Raw genomic sequence first — 20,617 nt, 5'->3', positions numbered from 1 at the left:
CCATGTCCTTCATAATTTCAAATGGAGGTGTTCTCTCTGCAGGTCATTTCTGACCCTCTGTAGCATGCCCGACTGAAACCTTATGCTTATTCAAGACTTTCCACATTATATCCACCTAAAAATAACTAAAAAAATTAACCTTAAAATCACAACAAAAAAATTAGTGAACAACAGTCAATCACAGCGCAGCTTTGTCAAAGGTCAATCTATCACAGCACGGCTTTGTCAGCAACCCATCAATCAGAGCACAGCTTTCAGGTGACATCTCAAGAATCCCACTGCGACTCCCTCGCTGACTAACTAACGCCCGTTCTGGTGCAGCTGACGCGAGGGACCACCGCGGGGGGCCAGGACTTCACTCTCCAGCCGGCTTTGCAGCTCCTTGCTGCCGCCGTCATCCCGTTCACACCAGGAAGCACTTTAAATCCTGTGGAGGGCTCCCGCAGCGCAGGACGCCCATTCTGGTGCAGCTGATGTGAGGGACCACCGGAGGGGGCAGGACTTCAACCTCCAGCATGCTTTGTGGCTCGTTGCCGCCATCCCGTTCACGCCAGGAGGTGCTTTAAACCCTGCGGAAAGCCTGGGCCACGGGTGGCCCATCCTGGGCACGTTAGGACCCAGGGGAGGCTGGGCTGGGCCACCCCACTGAAATCTTCAGTTTGAGGACTTGGACTGTTTTCCGCTAAGGTACTGTACATCATCGATTGTCTAATCTGCACATTGCCCCCCATTGTCAAATTGCACTTACCTCTCACTGCAGTATTGACTTGTCGACATGGGGAAAAGGAAAGTAACTGAGGGCGGGTCAGGAGGCGCAGTGAAGATAAAAACAAAGAAACGGTTCCAAAACTCATGCCCTGAGCTCAGGAGGAAAAGGGTGCATGGGGTGAATCTGCTAGTTTGCATTGATAATAGTATTGCACACTGTGAGGGCCTGCTTGCGACAACTGCACCATCTACCGACACTCCTACCCTCACCCCCATGGCCTCTCAAGCACATACTTCTGTTGGGCCTACTAACAGAGGGTACGGGAATATAACAAGCTTATTTTAAAAAGTGGCCAGTAAGACACATCCAATGACAATCCCGGAAGCCCCAGAAGAGTCCCACTGTAGGCCTTTGAGTGAAACATGCACGTCCGAACGCGTCACGTTAGTTGATCTCCTCCTGGGTAATTGCTTTCCACCTCTGGCAGAGCAACCCTCCACAAACGTAAATATGCACAACAGAATCTGAACCCACGAGCACAGTAGACAATAGTCTCAATACGAGCTCCTTTCAGGGTGGAAGGTCGGCAGCTAGCGAACTTTCACCCTCTAACTTAGATCTACAGAGGGAAAAAGTAGAAAAGGTACAATTGAGACATTGACTGCCTTAACAACAAGGTTGTACCTTAAAATCGAAGAATATAGCAGATCCGAGTCCTCTCCACCTGTGCCCATTTCAAATATTAACACAAATCCATTGTTGAGTTCCGCCACCCCCCATTGCATGCAAACCCATTATAAAGCCTTGAATACTAACCCTGTATCTCCGTTGGCTCTACTGGCTGCAATGATATGGCTCCTAGCATTCTAACATCCGCACATGGCAGGTATCAGGAGGGACGAGGGTGGGTATACAGGGGTACTCCTCGGGGCCCAATGGGGCTAGGGATGTTGACAGAGCAAGCACCACTGCAATCAAACACATGTTGTAGTATGGCGCCTCTACTTCGCATCCGCTACATTCCAGCCATACTGCTACCCTGTCTACAACTATTTACATGAGCAATGTTCCTAAGGTTGACTGAAATAGCACCAAACATGAGAACGGTGAAGCCTTAAAAAATAAAGTCATACATTGGATGAGGCACACTGGGGTTGCAGATATAAGGGACGATATTGTGCAGGCAAAAAGATGTGTCTCAAACCACAGCACTGTTGACGCAATAGAGCTTACTCTAGCCAGTGAACATCTAGTGAATAACTTAGTAGCCCTGGAAGCTAGAACCTGCTCACCACTTGCTACAAACATTCAACTGAAGTTGAACATTCCTAGCTTGGCTGAACCCGCCAAAGCTGCTCTATTGCCCCTCAGGGACGCTCCTCTCTCGACTCGGTCCCAGAATGACTGATTACCCCTAGACTCACTCAGGAACCCATGCTCCTTTCTAATGCAGATCGTGATTTTACCTCTTCTACTTTGCACATTCAACAGGAAGGCTCTTCCCAAGGCAATAAGCCAATGATATTTAAATCACAGCCTGCACCAGCCACAGTCATAAATTAGCTAATGGGAGATCATTTGCAGGCCTGAGACACAGATACATCTACCCACCAACCAACCCACATGACTGAATCAACCGCCCTACACCCTCCCCAGACTCCTTCCCCAATGATAGACATTAGGAAGTTGAAAATAGTGTCATGGAATGTGGTGGGCATAAGTGGGAAGCTTGATCTCCCCTTTTGGCTCGAGCTCATTAAACAGCATGAGATCTGCATATTACAGGAAACTTGGAGCCTGACCCCTATATTTATTCTGGGGTTTATGACATTTCATAGACCGGCAATTCCTTCAAAACATGGCCGGCCGTCTGGTGGGCTGCTCATCTTGATTAATATTGCAGGGTACTAAGAAGGAGCTTGTATGCCGCCAACAGAAATAGGGATATTCCCCTGACACGTGAAGTAAGGAGGCACTATAAACAAGCACAAAACAAAGCTAAGAGAGAGTGGGACAAAAGGAGATGGGAAGAACTTGGTGAGGCCATCTGGCACCCAGATAGTAGGATGTTTTGGTCACTTTTGTCTAAGGGCAATTTTGAAAGATCTCCCCCTTTGGCCAACAACATCCATGCTAGGGTGTGGCAAAAACACTGCAGTGCTCTGTATTCCATTACCTGTACCGAAGACAGAGCTTCAATGCTATTTGACATAGGTCAGCCAGTATGTAGCCTCTTGTTTACCAGAGAGGACATTTTGACCTCCCTGGAGGCAATTTTACTAGCAAAAGCCCAGGGCCGGGATGGTATCCTTAGGGACCTCTTTCGCACAGACAGGGGAAACTGGGCTACTTACCTCACAACACTGTCTAATGACATCGCAGGTGGAGGAATGATTCCAGAATCATGGAAAGGGACCAAAGTCATCCCCCTTTTTAAGAAAGGGGTCAGGTCGAAGACCTCTCACTACCGCCCAATCAGCTTGATCGATTGTGCCTAAAAGGTCTTCTGCCACTTTCTCCTAGTTAGGATCCAAGATTGGATGAATGAGAATCACATCTTCTCTCCACTCCAAGCAGGCCTTCGACAGAAGACCGGCACTACTGATCAAGTTTTTTGTCTTGTCATGCTATACTGGAAGGTGTTTTTGTTGGGCAAGGGTAGTCTATATCTAGCTTTTATAGACTTAAAAACAGCCTTCAACCCTGTTCTCAGGGATCTATTGTGGCAGGTGCTCAGGGACATGGGAATGTCCTTGGGAATTAAGGAACTCCTAATTAGGTTGCATGAAGATAATGTTGCCGGTGTAAGATGGGGTAACCAGGGTCAAACTTCTGAGCCCATCAAGATACAGCGGGGGGTCCGCCAGGGCTGTGTCGTAGCCCCAACCCTCTTCTTTTTGTATATCAATCAAGTAGCTGAGCTTCTATCCTCCATTTAGATGATGCCCCCTCGTTGGTGAACCATAACATTTCCACCCTATTTGCAGACAATACCTTTCTCGTTTCTAAAACTCCCATGGGCCTTTAAGGTAAACATTATTGAACCAATTTAAGGTTTTTTGTAATGGGAGGGGCTTGGAAATTAACACCTCCAAAACAAAGTTAATGTTGCTGAATCTCCACAAGTTCTTTAAGGGAAATCTGTTCCTGGACAATGCTCCGCTTGGGAGAGTTAGCTCATTTGACTACCTAGGAATCAAGCTGTCGGAGGGAATGGCTAGGAAGCTCCATCTTAAGAAGGCCTTTCTCAAACGTTCCCAGGTAACTGGGGCTCTGAGGCAGGAGGATTGTCTCTCATACACCAAGCTCTTAAACTATATAGCTGCAAGGCCGTGAGCTGTGCCCTATACGGGGCTGAGTTGTGGGGCATGGTAAATGAAAGCAACCTTTTTGCAGTGGAGAACAAGTTTCTTAGAAATTTGGTATCCCTCCCACAAAGCACCCCTCTCCTCCTACTTAAACTTGATTTGGGCATTAAGCCTAACAATGATCTTGCAAGACTTCGCCCACTGTTGTTTTGGCACAGAAACGTCACCACTCCCGATCTGGCACCTTATGCGGCTGCCTTCAGTGGGGTTTGTGCTCTGGTAACACTAAAAAGATTGCCTGAATTAAACACGTTAAGAGCCTTGGGTGCAGCATTGCTTTGCCAAAGCACAACACTGGCTGTCCACCAACCTACACTAGATACAAGGTCAAATTATTATATTGGGCATGGGTTGAGAAGAACACATTTTCTAAAACCAAACAGGGTAGCCTAACAGAAGCTTTTGGAGACTTGAAAACCAGCCGTGTTTTAGAGAGCTATTTTGATATCATCAAGGTCCCAGCCGATAGGAAACTTTATATCCAATTCAGGCATGGCAGCCTACCAATTAATGTTTTTACATACTCTTGACTGATTAACAAATCTCAACCCAAAGGCTGCCCTTCTTGTTCTTGCTCCCATGAATTGATATGCCATATTCTCTTTGCTTGTACAGCCTATGCGAAACCTAGGTGCAAATGTCTGGCTCCAGTGTGTAGACAACGTGGGATTAGAAATTCCAAAGTGGCCTTGCGCATATTGAAATCAGATGCTAGACCTTTATTCGCTTGCGCAACTGCAAAATATTTAGGCCACTTTTGGGCAATTAGAAGGAGGGTGTTGCTAATCCCCTTGCCCAGCCCCGAGAGTCAAAAATGTGATGGCCCGCCTACAACAAGATCAATTGCCATAGATGTCACTATCTTTTATTTTGTAAATAGCCGTCCTTGTACTAATATTCAATGCTTTTTTAACTTCGTCATTGCTGTTTGATTATGAATAATGTTAATTTTAATATGTTTTTATGCATTGTGTTGTGTTATGCCTGGATTGTAAACTCGGGGTGTGTCTCACACAAAATTACTTGAATGCATTTCTACTTTAGTAATGGGTTTTTATTGCTTTTCTACAAATTGCTGGAGGTATTATAATCATGAATTATTTGACAAATGTTTTACTTCACCCTTTCGCATGCTGTTATTCAATCACGCCGTAAAGCAGCTGCAAAAGTATGCTTTACTTCTGAGAACAGTTGTAAAAAAAACATTAACGAGGAAAATAAATAAAAAAATGAAAGGATTTAAAGGAAGGAACATTTAGTGCGCATGAATTCAGCAAAGAGGTGGGGAAGGGTCACGCGAGGGGAATTAACTGCCTTGATCTCTGCAACAAAACCATTACTGGAATCTCAAGCCCAGGAATCGACAGAGGGGAATATAATTGAAGGAGAAAATATTATCAATAAAGAGCTGGCTAAATCCCGAATTCTAGATATAAGTTACGCCTTAAGAAATAGATCCTTGGTACCGGCTCCATTAGAGGAAATAGGTCAAACAGTAGAAGCAGAAGCACAACAGCAAGCAGTCCCTCTGGGTGGTAACGCAGTTAAACATTCCAATAAAAGGCAAAGGGGTCATAAAACAAAAAGCGGAATTGCAGCAGTGGTCTCAACCAAAGCTGCTAAGCAGCGAGAAAAGCAGTTTAAGAAAGGAGCTAACCTAAAAGTGACGCCTTCTCTCCATTCCTTTTTTAAAGTGCAGGAGAAACTTGCACCTAATAGTAAAACACAAAGGGAAGACGATGGCAACAGAGGGGTCCATACAATGCAAAAACGAACACTTTTCTTTACTGGAAATACAGTGGAATCCCCAAACCGATTCCAAGTCCTCCTGTTGGAAGCCCTGTGGAAGAAAACGGATTAGTAAACGGATTCAATGAAGAGGAAGGACTGAAGATTGAAAATAATTTACATCAAAACACGCCGTCTAATGATCTGAGTCTCAGGTTCAGGTTTAGACTTAGAACCATCGGTGCAAGGTGAATTTGGGGACTTGATGGGATTATTAATGAAAGAAATGAAACTGAGTTTTGCTAAATCGGAAAAAAAAAACAAGAGAGGATACAAGCAACTTGTGAAGCTTTGGAGTCTTAGGTCAATGCTTTAATGGATCTAGTATCTGCCATGGAAGATACGGTGGAACAGACCAAGGAAGAAGTGAAATCTTGTCGGAATGATATCACCGAATTAAGATCAAGTGAAAAGGAGCTCAGAGACAAGATCGAGACTTTGAAGAATAATTCAAGGAAAAACAACATACGAATATTGAATATCCCGGAAGGAGTGGAAGGTCATAATATAAAGGATTTTGTAGTCAAATTGTTAAAAGAAACCTTTCCGGAGGTAGAAGAAAACACTTTAAATGAAGACATTCAAAGGGTACACAGAGATCTTTTCAGGATAAACAATTTAAGGAAAAATGCACAGAGAATTCTTGTTAATTTTAAAACTTATACCTTATACCTTTCTAAGTAAGGCTCTAAAGGCAGGTACTCTCTCCAAAGCTGATCATAATTTTAAAATTAGTTCCGACACATCTAGGACAACACTAGAAGATAGAAAATGGGCTCTAGGGAGTCATATGCAAGAACTGAGATCCTTAGGAGCCACAGTCCAAATGAGGTTTCCTGCTACTTTGAGGATAATGTGGAATAATCATACATATAACATCAGGGAACCAAAGGAAGTGGAGTCACTGTTAGAACAAATGAAAGCTAAAAAATAAGGGCCAAGGAGGTAGTAATATACAAATCTCATGACAACAGAACTCAAACGGATAACTAGGTTATCCAATGACAGTAGGGAGGGTTCTCCAGGGATGGGGGAGTGGTAAAAGTAAACGTTTTCTGTGTACTTTTTTATGTTTTTTGTTGGTGGGGAGCATGTGGGAAAAAATCCCAAAAAATAATCTTCCAACTTGTAAGGTCTATGGTAGACTTGGTCAAAGCAAAATGTACAATAAACTAAAATTAATAAGGCAGTTGAAGGAATAAGAGGCCAAAATATAAATTAGAATAGAGATCTCTGAACCTAAAAATAAAACTAAGATCTTAACTTGGAACATAAACGGACTTAGAGTAAGGAAAAGACGACAACAATATCTGAAATTATTAATGGCTAATGTTATAATTTTGCAGGAGACTCATCTTAGAAAGTCCAAGTGGTCTGATATCATAAAATGTGAAAAAAGGGTAGAGAGTAGCATCTGCACAAATCAGTCTTGTTGCATCAAAGGGGTGGTAATAATTGTTAAGTAATCTTCAAATATATCAATCACAGAGGAAATTGTGGATCTGAAAGGTAGATGAGTGATTGCAAAGATGAAATTAGAAGACAAGTCCTTTTTAGTGGTTGGGTATTACGGCCCAAACATAGACGACCCAGCGCCACTCCAATCCCTATTCGCTCAGCTAATCAACACATCTACCGCAATTATTCTAAGGGGAGAATTTAACATCCAATTGGATCCTTAAAATGATATATACCCTCCAGGAAGAGCTTTGAATCTTCCTAAAATGAGGGAATGGATGAACAGTTTCAAAGAAGACTTGGGTCCGGTCGATATTTGAAAGACTAAAGGTGACCAAAGCAACAGGTTTACCTTCAAAAATCAAAAATACGGCCACGCCTCAAGAATTGACTTCTTTTTATTAGATGAACTGTGTCAGATCACTCCCCAGTTCAGAAGGAGATAAGTCAAAACATTACTCAGGCTGAAATAAGGTGGACATTAGATTATACTCTTTTGCTTGATGAACAAATTATTGAAAATTTGAAAAGTACAACTGAGTACAACTTTCAAGTTAACAACAATGGATAGGTATCCACTCAAATAGTTTGGGACGCCTATAAGGCGGTATTCAGAGGAGGTTTGATTGGCTGTGCAGCAAAAAGGAACAAAGAGATTAGAAATAAAATAAGTCAATTAGAGATAGACATATTAGAGAAGTATAAGATACACAAAGTTGCAACCTCTAAGGAAGAGCAAGACTTGTCAAAAGAAGAAATTATGAAATAGAAGTGTGACTAAGCAATGTTTTTGGAAGGAAGGATAAGGAAAAGATGGGAAGCAAGTGCATTGTAGAACTACGAGTATGGTTAAAACAGCAGGAATCTTTTGGCTTGGAAGCTCAAAACAGGCGCCAAAAGGAATAAAATGATGGCTCTAAACAGCAGCTTGAGAGACGGGATGGTAGAAGATGCGTCATTAATAGAAGGAGCCTTCGTAGACTTTTTTCAGTCTCTATATGAAGAGGACATAATATTTTCAAGTTCAGATGTGGACTCATATTTAAGGGAGTCACAGAACTCCAAGTTGGAGCCTGATTTATGTGAGCCGTTAAATGCAGGGATTACAGTTTAAGAGGTCCTCAAAGCGATAAAAAGACTGAAAAAGGGAAATCAGCGGACCCAGGCGCTATTCCTAATGATCTGTACTCTGCCTTAAAAGAAATTCTTGCTGCAAGATTAGCAGACCCATTTAATTCCATTTATTTAGAAGGCCTGCCACTCCCACAAACATGGAATGATGCGACTATTAGTTTGATTCTGAAACCAGGTAAAGATCCACAAAAGTGTGAGTCGTATAGACCCATAGCCCTCCTAAACAATGATTATAAAATATTTACTCAAATATTGGCCACAAGACTTGGAATCATAACAAATAAATGTATTCATGATGACCAAAAAGGCTTTTTTAATGGGAGGCAGCTACACGATCTCACACATCAGCTCATTGGTGCCATCGATATCGCCACTCAGGAAAAGCTACCACTTGCCGTTCTTACCTTCGCCGACCCCAAAGCGTTCGACTGAGTGAACTGTCAGTTCCTACAGGAAGTCATTTCTTACTATGGTTTAGGGGAGAACTTTTTGAAAGCTATCATGAATATATACAAGGCTCAGGTAGCAAAAATGTTAGTAAATGGTAGTCTATCAAAAGAAATTCAGATTAAAAGAGGTACAAGGCAAGGCTGTCCACTTTCTCCTCACCTTTTTAATCTTTACAAGGAACCTCTGGCCAATATGATTAGGAGATCTCAGGAAATCACCCCTTTTAAATACAAGGGTTGGGTCAAGAAAGTTGCATTATACGCAGACGATCTAATGGTCTATATGAGTGACCTAAAAACATCTCTTGCCGTCTTAACAACTCTGTTAGCAGATTTTGGCAAATTTTCTGGATATCAAGTAAATCATCAAAAGACGGAGATCATGCATTGGAATATGGAACCAGCAGTAGCGGGAACTAAAACCAGAATTAAATACCTGAGGATAGAAGCCTTAAATAACATTGATGAAATTGCTCAAGTATATTTGAATTTAAGAGTAAAAGAAATGCGGAAGCTGCTAAGATCTTGGAGCTGCCTATCTCTCTCCTTCCTAAGGGAGATCTAATGTTGTTAAAATGACCATCTTGCCGAAGTTTACCTTCCTTTTTAATGCAATTCCATAAGAGTTTAAGTCTAAATGGATAAAAAAAATACAAAGTGAAATCAATTGTTTTATATGGGCCTCTAAAGCAGTAAGGAGAGCATGAGGAAAGTTATGCCAGAGGAAACATCGAGGTGGTATATCAAGCCCAGATCTTTTGAATTACTACAGAGCTTTCCAATTAAAAAATATAAGGATTCTATTTAGACCACATGACCATTATTCTTCCTATTGGGAAGCTGCTACTGATGAGGACAACTGTCTCTACAAATTTGGGCATCCGTAAAAAACATTAAATTAAAGGTATTGGGATCAGCGTACAAGGTATGGTACGAAATAAGAAGAACATGGAAGATTCCATACTATGGTCGTTTCGCACCTATATGGAGATCACCTGGAACCGATGAATGCGTAAAAGACTCTTTGGCAGAACCGCTGAAAGAAGCAGGAATTACACAATGGGGAGAACTGCTCGACTCTGTTTACTTACAAAGTTGGGAGTTACTTCTTGAAAGAACAAAGGGGGAACTATCCATGTTCAAATATTATCAGCTGTCGAGCTGGTCAAAGGATCAAGAGAAAAGCCTACAAACCACTGGAAAATTAGAGAATGAACTACAAAATGACATGACAAGAAAGGAGATATCGAAGTGATATTGGTATTTGACTCAAAAAGATGACGAATTCACAACCCCAGATGATGTATGGAAAACGTCCTTCCCAGCTCAAGAGTTGCAACTGCAATGGAAAGTATCCTCCACTTACCGATGGCCCACTATTATTTCTGCACCCCTTAGGAAAAATCATTTGTGTACTTTACACAGGTCATATTGATCACCAGAAAAGTTATCCAAAATGAATAAACAGGTGATGAAAAAGTGTCCAAAATGCAGGGAACCAAAAGCGAACGATATTCACATGTTCCACCTGTGTCCTCACCTTGATATTTTTTGGAAAGAAGTGGGTAAGGTCATTGATAAAGCTTGGTTAAGGTAAGCACTTTTACTGTTATTTTTCTCATTATTTTGTTAGCCAGACGTGAGGTATGTGTAAATTGGATTCTTGCAACTCCTCCAAGGGTGGCACACTGGCTTTACTCTGCAGAAAAGGTTAGGAAATTCGATAAATCTAGAGGGAAGAGTAAAAAGACTAAGTATTGGGAACTATGGGAAAGGAACATGAGGTAGTGTAGGGAGCAATGTCCAATGATTCTACCTTATGCAATCGAATTAAATTCGAGGGATCCATCAGGGTAGCTTAGTGATGACTGGATCTAAAGAATTTGAAGGTTTTTAAGATTTGATCTCACCTGGTCATATAAGGGCAGTTTCCACATTATCTAGGGTAAAGCGACCTTGTCTACCATAATCGCATAAATGAGGACAAAAAAAAAAGATTGTGGATTTTGACAAATGCGATAACCAATCAAAATGAACCAATAAAACCGAAGCAAACTTAAAATGCATTCACACATATAAATAAACCATCAACACAATAGTGATCAATCCATCAATTGAGCCCACTATCATCATAGTATATTTAAAAAAACTCACAACAGAAACAGAAATTCATTGCTCAAATATATAATTTAACGTACATCAAAATACAAATGCCATACACAAATCTGATCATCCTATTCATACTTACACTCCAAATCATTCATGAACGCACAGTAAATCACTTCTCTAGAGTCTCCAGCACTGGCAGAGTTTTGGAACTCTGAAGAATGACGGCCTGGGCTTTGAGGACTGGAAAACCTAGAAAATATCTTTTGCGGAACTTCTACAAAAGACCAAGTTCCCTTACACAGTCATCCTCTGTTACCATTTTTTGTTTAAGCTGAACCCTTAAACCAAAATATCTGAGAAACACCCAGCATGTTACCTTCTGAGATTCTGCTCTGACATAACTGATCTATCATTAAACATTAAATAATCATTGCAACGTCAGACCCAACATTAGATTTGCAGAGTGAATCAAATCAACTCAAAAACATTCTATATTGTTTAAGCTAATTAAAAACAATAACAATATACCCCTAGAACTAATTGTGTTTGTTATAAAAAGATATACGTTTTTGTTTTCAGCAGTGCAATTGTTACGCAGGTCATTTATAAGTGTTTAAACTAAAAAGACAGTCTCAGAGGGAGTTATTGTACTTTCCCCCTCATATATTTTTACTTATTTAAAGTTGCAGTGACACAGTAAAATCAAAGCTGAGCGATAAGTAGTCCATTTTGTGAAGCTAGATGTCGCTGATGCTATTGTTTGTCTTCACTTAGGCCAAGCTCTAGTTGTTTTTTGTACAGGATTAACATTCTTACTAGGTTTCAGTTGAGCTAAGGATTGTTATCAAGACATTTTAGTATTGCCGATCTACAGGTGCGAATGCCCCTTGCATTGAATAGTTTTTTCAGTCGTTGAAGATGGTGTGGCTTTAAAGGTGGACAGATGCAAATTAAATAATTAAAGTCCTGCTTTGGTGCTCCACACAAGCTGCATGCCGTTGGGCCTTTGTATTGCCAGCTTGGTTGATCTACATTTGATGGTATTGAACCAAGACGTAAAGCTAAAAACTTGTTTTGAAATATGAAGGGGTACGCCTGACTCCAGTATGTTGCTGGTTGTAGTTCGGTATACGATTGTAAGACCATCCACACATGGTCTTGCTTGCTAAATCCTATTTTATCCTCCTTTAATGAATGCTTTATTACAGTTTTCTTCAATATTGTTTGGAAGGAAGAAAATTGAAGATTCATTTTCCAGAGACATTTAGTATGAGTGAGTTTTAGGGATGATTGTAAGTATTTTGAGTAAACAGCCTTGGGGTCATCATCTAGGACCCTCCAGTGTACCTTGGTAATTGAGGTGTGCCGGTTGGACCAGATTTTGTACCACGTTTTTATTGTTATGTATCTTCTGTGTAGATACTGCTGCGGTAAATCAAATTCCAACCTCACCAGCGCCGGTGAGGAGTGACGGGGTAGGGAAAATACTGTTTTGTAATGTATCCAGAATTGCCTAATCTTTCTTGTGCTGGATTTCACTTGCGTAAGCCAGTGTCTGTAAGAGTTTTGCTTTGATAACTGCTAACAGCGGGGTAAAAGATGGACCTTTAAGGTTCTTTGCCATTGAGTAAAAGGCAAATATTAGTCCATTTCCTTTTTTCATTAGGGTCTCATTGTGTTTTCGGAAAGTTAGTCGGTTGTCCATAAGCACACCTAGATATTTGTAGCTGCTGACCACTTCCAAGTTTGTATTGCTGACTTTGAATGACAGGTGTTTCTGGGCGCGACGACTTATGATCATGGCTTTCGTTTTTGTTGTATTTATTTCCAACATGTCTTCCTTGGTGAATTGTACCAGCTCGTTGGTCGCCCTTAGGAGGTCCACTCCTGTGTAACTTTATAACAGTCAGTCAGTCAGTCAGTCAAAGTACTTTATTTCGGTAACATACCATAAAAAGGCCATACATACACAATAAAAGCAACACAATAACAAAGGATAATACAAAAAAACCTTGTGTTAAAAATCACATACAAACAGTGCCTGCAAATATTACAAACATCAAGTAAAACACCGAAATGTCAGTATATAAAATATCTAAAATTTTATTAAAAATGTGTCACCTCCTAGAAAGTGGCCCTTAGTGCAAAATATGAGCTTTCAGCTTTAGTATTGGACATCTCGTGTACCACATAGATTGAAGAAATCTTGCTGTGGCAAAAACTATCAGGGAGGTAGTGTCATATTTAAGAATACTGAAGACCTCCCTGTAATCCCTAAGGCCCCTAGCCCTACATAGCTGCAAAATCCATTTCTCCCTAGCCCTAGCCTAAGTATGGCAGAAGAGCAGAACGTGCAGATCTGTCTCACTGCCGCTCGAACACCCCGGGCGAGTACTTGCCGTTGAGGAGGCGTTCCGCCATTTGTGCGTTACCGCCCTCAATCGCAGTGCGCTGTGTCTGAACTGAATGTAAAGTTTCTTAGCCAAGGAGGGCTGGATATCATCCAAGAAGACTTCAAAGCGGGGATAAGCCTTGATGTTCAAAAAGGTGTCCGTTAGCCTACCCAACGAGGGATTACTTGATGTAGACTCCGTGCGGTATCTCCTAAGAGCTACATTAAGTAGTTTTTTAGAAAGCAAAGGGCAGGCGTCTTGGGGGAATAACCACATGTCTCCTCTGCCTAAAGCATGACAGAGGTGCTTGATGTAATTCAACCAGGGTATTTTCCCCGAGGTCCCCCTCTGCAGAATGTCTCTCAGGTCCTCCCTGTAGCTTGAAAGCTCAGGAGTCGCCCAAAGACGCCTCCAATACAGGAGAGGGCGATTTGCTACGATCTCCTGGATTGGTACCAGGCCCAGATCCAACCGCAGAGGGATCAAGGGGGAGCTCACAGGCAGATGGAGCAAACGCCTGATGAAACTATTTTCCGTGAGCGTCAAAGGGGCAGCTGATGTATGGCCCCATAGCTCTACGCCATAGAGTGCACCCCCTCTTGCTTGGGCCTTATAAATCTCAAGGGGCGGGCTCAGGAGTTTTAGTGAGGTGTCATTAAAAATCTTTAAAATACCACCCGATGATTGGGCCAGCTTTAGGTTGACCCTAGCCTTATGGGACCCCCAGTCCATCTTGTCATTCAGTGTGACCCCCAGGTACTCAAAGGTGGACACACGGTCCAACACTGTTCCATTCATATGCGGGCGGGGGCAATTGGCCGGTTTATAGTTGTAGACCATAAACTTTGTTTTCGAGATTTTGATCTCCAGATTTCTCAGGTGACAAAAGGAGCAGAATGCCTCTAATATGCGCTGTATACCCCCTGGCGATTTTGACACCAGGAGAGTATCGTCGGCGAACATTAGGGCCGGTATCCGTCTACCCGCTAAACTGGGAGAGTCCAAATCTTTTGCTCCCGAGAGATGGTCTATTAGCCCATTAAGAAAGAGGGAGAAGAGGGTAGGAGCCAGAATGCACCCCTGCCTGACTCCCCTCTCAACCGGGAAGGGGGCCGACAACTCCCCGCTCCTCCCATACCTCACCCTAGCATATGTGCCCTGATGGAGTCGTTTGAAAAGGTGGCACAAATAAGGGGGGGGATCCCTTCGCCAGCAGTAAAGCCCACAACTTATCCCTATGGACCAGGTCAAACGCGGACCGAAGGTCCACGAAGATCAAAAACAAACTGCCCGCCCCAATAGTGACCGTCTTCCAGTAGACCAACTGTAATCTAAACAGTTGGTCTATGGTGGAAACCTTTGCTCGGAAGTCCGCCTGAAGGGAGGTTAGGATGTGTTGGTCATCCATCCAACTCTGCAACCTTGATTTTCTGGAGGACGTCAATCAAACTTATGGGGCGGTAGTTAACCGGGTCGAGGGGGGAAGCTTTCTTGTGAATGGGGATTATTTCGGTTCCCAGCCAGGTTTCAGGGATCTCCAAACCCTGAAAGATGGCATTAAAATAAACACAAATATAGGGAGCCCATACCTTTTGTTCACTACAATAGAGGTCGCCAGATATCCTATCCAGGCCCGGGGCTTTTCCTAATTTCAGGCTACCAAGGGCCACCCGCACTACATGGACAGAGCAAGGTGGGCAGACCGGGGCCGGAGCTTCCAGGAGAGCCAGTTCTGGGGAGCGGTTTTGCAATACAGCCTCCTTGTGGTGGTCACTGTGGCCAGATGAATACAGGGGCTTAAAATGGTCTAGCCAAGCATCTTCACTAACTTTATAACACTATATCATCTGCAAAGGAAAAATGCGTTATGGGCAGGATGCCGAGGTGTGATGGATGTGTGTTTACCTCATCTCATTTTGGAGAGAGGTCAGCCATAAAGAGGTTGATCAGATGTGGGGCCAGTACCCAGCCTTGTTTTAATCCGGCATTTGTATAGATCTTCCTTGTAATTAGCAGAATGATAAAATAGTAGCTGGGACAACTCAATAAGTGAGTTCTAGATCATGGATAAGTTAAAATATTTATTACAAAATCTCAATTTAAGCGACACAGAGAAATGCTAAATATGCCATCAAGAAACAGAGTACATGGTCAAGAAACCAGACGTATTCTAAATGCCAATGAAGAGCAAAATCATAAGAGGAATGTGCAGCGTCCCTAGAGGAAGATCAAAACTCTGGCTCAGTCCCAGAATCAATGAGTTTTTATACACGTTATGAATAGGTATTAAGCAAAGACTGCATGTACAGTGTGAAATAACTAGTGATAAATCAGAAGGACGATCATCATACTAAAGCATATAAAAATAACCCACTTCTAAAAAAATCTCCAGCAGCTTCTGCGTTGTTGCTGTCCAGAGGTGCACAACATTGCAAGAAACACTTTTCAAACTGTGACCCATACACCAGTGTATTCTACCAGACTCACATCAAACCTACTGCAGAGCTGCCCAGGGGATTGCACCATTTAGTACACAGAGAATTTCATTCACAATGGATTAATCCTAAAGAAATAACCAGTTACATCGTAGTGTCCTGTGCTCTGCAGTGACTGTGAGGAGAGAAGACGTGCAGGTAACATTGATTGGAATAGGGAATGAGCAGGATCAATTTGAACAGAATATTACAACAGAACTCATATTAATTGAAATGGTGTCTCCGTAAAAGTGTGGCACAGCTATAGTACATTCATAAACACACTTCTAAATTACATTACAAAATATTTTTAAGTGTAACGTTGATAATTCATCAGTTACAACTAGATTCATCAAACAAATCATTAATATTTGAAATAGTTTGTCACCCAAAATTGTGCCTTCGGAAAAAATTCATCACCTCATCTACTAATTTGTGCTTGTGTTAGGCAAGAGAATATTGATCAAATACTAACTTTGAAAGTTAATTATTTTTACATTTCTATTACGCACCTTTCATTACATGTTATATGCCAGCATTTTTGAGAATTGTCATAGATGGGAGTTGCACAAGTGTATATTCTTTTTCTTCCTCTTTTTTTCTGAATCTGTCACAAAGTTTTGAAAAATAGCTCTCAGTTGTGCATAAAAAGTTCTTTCAAGAGGAATGGCAACCTGCACTCCAACTGACACCATTATTTGGATTTTAATCTCTAGAAGAATTTATCGAGGACAATCCAAATGATGCTCACACGCATTTACAAAGAAATTCTACTTGATAAGGATCTATAGTAATTACCTGCTCCTGGACATATCCAACTACATTGTAAATCAATGTCCGCTAACATAGTCTAATAACCATTTTAGGCATTAGTCCATGAAAGATGTGATGTGTGAACATGGTTGAGCAGGCAGTGCACCTCTTAAATCAATCTCTCTGTTCAAAGTACAACTACACATTGGTGAAAGAAATCAGAACAGAGAGACTAGACTGGCTGTCAGGCCAGCTAATTATTCTGAAGATATGTTTAGCATCCTTTTATCAGTTTTTTAATCTGCCTTTAGCAGTTTTGCTATTGTATCTCCTAGAATTCTTCAGGATGGAAAGACATGCCATTTACGCTGTGTAAGATCTTTACCTTTTTCCGTTGTGGTACACAGCCTCACAGCGCCTTAATACTGAAGCTAGTAGACAGGAGGCAGCTCGATGCATCACATCTCTTGCTTCCGTGAAGGAGTGCACCTCTTTTTCCACCGCCGTAAGACCAGTGGATTCAGTCACTTTCTAACTTCACGAAAATATTTGAGATCACAAAGATATCCCATGCAGAACCTGACGTCACTCAGAAACAGGCCCTAGGGACAGTCTCTGTGTCCTTACTGCTTATTTTCTGTGAAGGGGCCGGCATTCTCAGGCGCCCTTAATCCAAGAGAGGGACCCAGTGTAGTGCTGCTGTTCTGGTCGAAGTGGTGGGGACATGCTGAGCTCTGCTTAGGAGTGGTGACTGCGTCATTCACCATGGCGTTGTCAGATCACTTTGTTGTAAGGCTGGTGGGAGTGGGGACCTGCATTGACATGATGTCTAGCTGTTCCTTTTCACAAGCTGACTGTTCCTCTTTGCTGGCTGGAGGTCTGGATTTCAGTCCTTAAGAGCAAGCAGACCCTCTTTGCTCCCCATTCCACTCACCTTGCTATGAAGGAAGACTCCGTGCAGCAGGTCAAGATAAAGGAGAGGTGTGTGAGGTACTACCTTCAGTCTCCCTCTCAGCGATGAGAGAGAACAGGGAGGGGAGAACGGAAAGGCTGCTGCTACCAACAGCATTTAAAACCTTCACAGACTATTAATATACATCTACTAAATGTAGTGTCAAGCTCTCACTCAATAACTATCTGAAACTACCTGCCACACTTCACACATTGTAGTTTAACACTATTGATTCCAGCCTCACACTCTTCACATACTATTAGTCTTACCCTATAGGCAGGGTTCTAACACCATCGCACCCCATCTCCGGAAAGTAATCAACATTTCCTTCGAGACAGCAACCTTCCCGTAAATTTGGAAGCATGCAGAGATTAACGCCTTACTCAAGAAACCCAAGGCAGATCCATCTCCCTGCTACTGTTTCCAGCGAAAGTCACCGAGAAAATCGTCAACAAACAACTGACCAGCTACCTCGAGGAGAACAACATCCTGGACCCATCCCAGTCCGGGTTTCGCAGGAACCACAGCACCGAAACCGCCCTCATCGCTGCCACCGACGACATCAGGACCTTGCTGGACAGCGGAGAAACAGCGGCCCGCATCCTCCTAGACCTGTCAGTGGCCTTCGACACAGTCTGCCACCGCACTCTATGAATACGCCTTCACAACACCGGAATCCAAGACAAGACCCTGGATTGTACCACATCCTTCCTCTTCAGCAGAACTCAGTGTCCACCTCCCACCCTTCCGTTCCAAGGCCACGGAGATCATCTGCGGCTTACCCCAGGCCTCATCCCTCAGCTTGACGCTGTTCAAGATCTACATGGCACCCCTCGCCCACGTCGCTCGACAGCACAACCTCAACATTATCTCCAACGCCGACGACACACTGATGATCCTCTCCCTCGCCAATGACCCTCACACCACCAACACGACCTCCATGAAGGAATGAAGGCCGTTGCCGAATGGATGAAGAACAGCTGTCCGAAACTGAACTCGGACAAGATGGAGGTCCTCAACCTCGGCTCCACCCCGTCAGCCTGGAACGGCTCCTGGTGGCCGACCACTCTGGGAACAGCCCCGACACCCACCGACCACGCATGCAACCAATGGGTCGTCCTCGACTCCACCCTCTCCATGACTAAGCAGGTCAACGCCTTCTCCTCATCATGCTTCAACACCCTCCGAATGCTCGACAGCACAACCTCAACATTATCTCCTATGCCGACGACACAGTGATGATCCTCTCCCTCGCCAATGACCCTCACACCGCCAAAACCAACCTCCATGAAGGAATGAAGGCCGTTGCCGAATGGATGAAGAACAGCTGTCCGAAACTGAACTCGGACAAGATGGAGGTCCTCATCCTCGGCTCCACCCCGTCAGCCTGGAATGGCTCCTGGTGGCCGACCACTCTGGGAACAGTCCCGACTCCCACCGACCATGCACGCAACCTAGGGGTCGTCCTCGACTCCACCCTCTCCATGACTAAGCAGGTTAACGCCGTCTCCTCATCATGCTTTAACACCCTCCGAATGCTCCACAGGATCTTCAAGTGGATCACCACCGAAACAAGAAGAACGGTTACACAGGTCCTCGTCACCAGCAGACTGGACTAAGGCAACGTCCTCTACGCCGGATCCTCGGCCAAGCTCCTGAAAGGGCTACAACGCATCCAGAACGGCTCTGCACATCTGATCCTGGACATCCCCCGCCGAAGTCACATTACACCCCACCTGAGAGACCTTCACTGGCTCCCCGTCAACAAGAGGATAACCTTCAAGCTCCTCATCCACGCGCACAAAGCTCTCCATAACACCAGACCAGCCTACCTTAACAGACAACTCAGCTTCTACACCCCCACCCGCCAGCTCGCTCCGCCGACCTCGCCCTCACCACAATCCCCCGCATACGTAAAAATTACCAATGGTGGCAGATCTTCTCCCACCTCGCCACCAAGACCTGGAACACCCTCCCCACCAACCTACGGCAGACCCAAGACCTACTGGCCTTCAGAAGACTCCTCAAGAACTGGCTCTTCAATCAGTAGCAGCACCCCCTCCTCCCTCCGAGCGCCTTGAGACCCTCGCGGGTATGTAGTGTGCTCTATAAGTGAACTGATTGATTGATTGAACACAGTTGAAATGCTGCTTGTTGCACACTACCATATAAACTCTCTTGCCCCTAGCACACTAAAATACCCAACAATCTCAGATCCCTAACCCAGGAAAACCAGTTTAGGAAGCAACTTAAAACATGGATCTACTCCCTCCCTGATGATTATGTAATCACTTTCATCTAGTCCCCTAACCATAACCTTTGCATACTGTCTATCTAGTGCCAGTATGCTCCTTCCGGAGCGATAGCCGCGCTTTAGAAATGCAAAATACAAAATACAAATACAAATACAATACACTAGTAGCATAACACTACATTTATAAATGGGGTCGCTAGTTGGCAGTTGTATGCACTCTGTCCAAGTAGGGACCCACACTCTAGTCAAGGTAAGTGTAGTACACACTAAAAGTTTTCTTGTGCTCACCCTTTGGTAGCCTGGCACAGAGCAGCTAAGCTAAACTAAAGAGGAAATGTGTAAAGTATTTGTGCACATACACACTGTAACAGGGTGAAAACACCACTAAAGTACTCCACAACAATTTAGACCAATAGTCAAGATTTATTTGAGTACAGTGACACAAAAAATTAAAATCTAACTTACACAAGTCAAGATATACATTTTTAAAGATTAAAGTGCAGTACTGAAGAAGTCAGTAGCTCCAACTGGGGATATGTGGGCACGCTTCACCGGGACAAATCCAAAAGTTCTGTTCAACCGCGATGGAGCGTGAACAGAAACAGGAGTCACACAGACCCCTTTACATTACCTTGGATGCATCGGAAATCGAAGATGATGCATGACGTCGAGGTGGTGATGCATCGCGGATGCAGGTGATGTGTTGGTTCATTAAGGTGGTGCCAGGTCGTTGAAGATTTAACGCCCGGGGAGGATGCAGTGTACAGAGGATGTGA

This window comes from Lissotriton helveticus, chromosome 2_1 (genome assembly GCF_964261635.1).
Source record: "Lissotriton helveticus chromosome 2_1, aLisHel1.1, whole genome shotgun sequence".
NCBI lineage: Eukaryota > Metazoa > Chordata > Amphibia > Caudata > Salamandridae > Lissotriton > Lissotriton helveticus.
The sequence above is the reverse complement of the archived record's forward strand: the minus strand, read 5'-3'. Positions refer to the sequence as shown.